This window comes from Narcine bancroftii, chromosome 3 (assembly GCF_036971445.1).
Source record: "Narcine bancroftii isolate sNarBan1 chromosome 3, sNarBan1.hap1, whole genome shotgun sequence".
Lineage (NCBI taxonomy): Eukaryota > Metazoa > Chordata > Chondrichthyes > Torpediniformes > Narcinidae > Narcine > Narcine bancroftii.
Genome location: NC_091471.1, coordinates 229178522 through 229181980, shown reverse-complemented (window position 1 = coordinate 229181980; position 3459 = coordinate 229178522). Strand labels below are relative to the sequence as shown.

At 42.2% G+C, this 3459-nt stretch overlaps 1 long non-coding RNA gene across 1 annotated transcript; it reads left to right on the top strand.

Moving 5' to 3' along the window:
* Positions 1–1834: 1834 nt before the first annotated feature.
* On the top strand, positions 1835–3159 carry LOC138756401 (uncharacterized). The gene is made up of 3 exons (XR_011353049.1): positions 1835–2052; positions 2149–2244; positions 2947–3159. It is a non-coding gene; the product is annotated as an uncharacterized lncRNA (long non-coding RNA).
* The last annotated feature ends 300 nt before the right edge of the window (positions 3160–3459 follow it).

Sequence of the window (3459 nt, the reverse complement as noted above, 5' to 3'; positions counted from 1 at the left end):
CCAAAATACTCTGCCCCCGAAACTTCCATCATGAGGCAGGCTTATTTGATCTTCCGGTCAACAAATGCAGAAACAGTAATAGGATGAAGGAAATCCAGAGGAAAATGTGAATGCCAACAATTCGTATTAAGACCGTGACAGGGAAAGTTAAAAAAAATGTTCGCATGAAGAGGTAATTCATGGCATGTTGTAGGTAAACTTCCAGGTTCGTAGACAATATTCCAATGAGACGCCAAGTAATGTTTGCGCAGCCAGTGTGACATGCAATCGTTGTTTTCCTCAAGAAACAATCTCACTGCCCAACTTAGTGGAGTTACCAATCAGGAATTAAAACAAAATGCTGGAAAATACAGAAGGACATGCACCAAGTTTGGAAAAATTCACCAGGCGAAAAGAGAAAGAGAGTGATCGAACTAACTGTACATGAATGTAACTTGTTGTCGAAGCCAGTTAGAAATTACTGAGAAGAAAGCAATAGTTACACTTTATGATTCACGGGCTGAAGGGTTGAATGATAACAAGGAATGGTCATTGAGGTTCTTGGCAGTGGAAACAGCTTGCTCTGTGGTTCGCACAGGTTATCACCTTTGAAACGAACGGCGGTTCTTCAGCTGCCGATCGAAAAACGAGATGATAGTTGAGTATGATTTTTTTAAATGTTTTAAATGATTATCCTAGACACGCATACAGAGCGCACGGTAGCAGGAACCTTTCGACCCCCGAGCCCGTGCTGCCCAATTACACTTAATTAATCTACAACACCGATACGTTTTGAGCGGAGGACGAAACCGGAGTCCCCAGAGAAAACTTCACGCAGACATGGGGAGGACGTACTCCTTTCAGGCAACGCTGGATCAGAACTCGGTTCCCGATCCCTGGCGCTGTAACAGCGTTGCGCCAGCCGCTGCGCTAAACCTGCCGCTCTCTGAAGAAACAAGCAAAAGACTAAGTGGAAAAAGAAATAATCACATCGTGCTTTCAATACCATAGATCCAAGGAACATTACTGCAGAGAAACGGGCCACCTCGGAAATTCAAGTCTGTGCTGAACCATTTTGGTCTAGTTGCACTGACCTGCATTCAGCCCATAGGCCTCCATACCTCTCCCATCCATGTACCTGTCCAATTTCTTATTAAATGTTAAAATTGGGCCCGAAATTAACACTTCAGCTGGCATATCATTCCACACTCCCACCACTCTCTGTATGAAGAGGTTTCTCCCCCCGCCCCATGTTCTTCCTAAACCTTTCATCTTAAACTCTTAACCCCTGGTTTTATTTCGAATTCAGTATTTCACCTGATTTCACAAAATGTGCTTTTAATTGGTCGGAGAATAAATTCAAAGAGGAAATAAACAACTAACAATAGGAGAAGAATAGTGACAAGATTGTTGTGGGTGCATCAATCTCCCTCTGTACTGATTCATCACCTCTCATTATACATCCCACTACCGTGTTATCGTCTGCAGATTTGTACATTGTGTTAATGCCATACCGATCTATACCGTCTTTGGTGTAAAGAGAGAAAAGCAGAGGGTATGAACGCTATCCTATAGTGGTCCGGTACTTGTGGCAGGCAGGAGATTCCTGTGAAGACTCCTATATTTCAGTGGTTAGAACACTGGTCTTGTACACCAGGAATTGCGAGATCGTTTACGGTAGACACGTTGAAGAATTTCATGTATGTTACATTCTAAATTTACTATTATGTGAAATTAATGGAACCTCTAAATTTAGCTTTTAAAACGCTCCACACGCTTTTCACGCAAACTCCATTGCGCAATGACACAATAAGTAAAGATTAGTTCATTGTAAGTGTTTGTTCAGCGGGCTGACGTTAATACGAGAGCGAGCGCGAAGGCGTTCTCACTAATTGTTTCAGAGGGGACATTTAAACAGAGGGTCTCTTGTTTAAAAGCTTCTTAATGAAATTGCCGCTATATAGGGGAGACTGGTGCTGAGCAACTGATTGCACAGAAAATCCCATATCCAGCAATTTACATGGCTGTGAGCGTTTACAATACATCCCACACTCACAAGTGTGGCGATTCCTGGTAAGGGGTTTGATCTAGTTAGTGTGTGAATGGCTCGGATATGTTGTCAACTGTTACTTTTACTGAACTTTCCTCTGAATGCTGGTGTTTCCGCAGATGAAATGGTACAAAAGAACCGTGAGGATCAACCCAAAACCTTCACTTGTGCACGTTGTGGCCTTCCGCATTCAATATCAAGTGCTCTCAGTTCAGGTAAATATGATTTTCAGGGTAATATAACAGACATTTTTTTCCCTCCATCAGCATCAAGTGATCCCGGCAGCTCTTCCTTCCCTCATTCATATGATGTTTTATAATTTTTGATAATTATACAGGAAGCATTTATTCTCCGCTCACAAACGTTTTTAAAGTAGGCCTGAAATAATAGGGTTTCCTCCATTTTTTGCAGTGAATTTGACGGCGATTCTGATTCTGTCTCGTGGAAATTGAGGGGTCTCCATATGTATCACACGATACCTGGTGGGAATGGCAGTCGCAGATCTCATGGTGGTTCTCTTTTCAGTGATCGAGAAGGGGATTAAAATATTTATTTTTACGAGCGCTTTTTGCTCATAACTCCTGTGTGTGCTCTGCTTATTGTCGTCAAATACATCAGCACGGACTGCTCAGTTTGGTTCACCGTTGTCTTTACATCGAGATATGCTGTCAAATAATGCAGAAGAAATATTGTACCGAGCGAATGGCGACATTAATTATGGGAATAGTGGCCGCAGTCAGCTGCGTGAGGTGCATTCCGTTTTACTTTTTTGTGGAACCTCGCGTAATAATTGACCATGTGCCTTGGCTTTGCGTCCCAGTATCCGAATACCAGACTTCACCTAGGTGGAAAGCGCAGGAATTGTTTGACAGCATCATTACACCAATATTACCAATTTGTTTCATTTGGTTCAACAGCCAAACACATAATTGCAGCAAACAGAGTCCGCAGGGAACCCCGGAGCAACAATGAGGATCAAAAAGATTCAGAGGTGGAGAACTGCAGAAAATCGATGATTTTGTTGTTCGCTCTGTCAACCAATTACATGTTACTGTGAACGCCCTACGTAATACATTCGAACCGGCAATCTGTAAATCGCAGCTACATAAACAAGTATTTGAATACTCCGATATGTTTCTTTTAACAATGTGGATTTATGTTACAGTTGCTAAGTACCTGCACTAACACCTGCATCTATGGACTGACACAGAACAAATTCAGGGAGTTGCACTTAAAGGAATAAAGTTTGTGTGTACATTTAATGGTCTGTTCTGCAAGTAAGAGAAGTGACGTGAGTGCCACTTGGTTGCAATCCTAAACGGAAATCGATAAGAGTGTCAGTTTCGTCGGCACATTAAGGACAGACACGGACTTATTGTAGACATGACATTAGGGTAACATTAGGTCTTGATATCCAAATTGTTCCATTG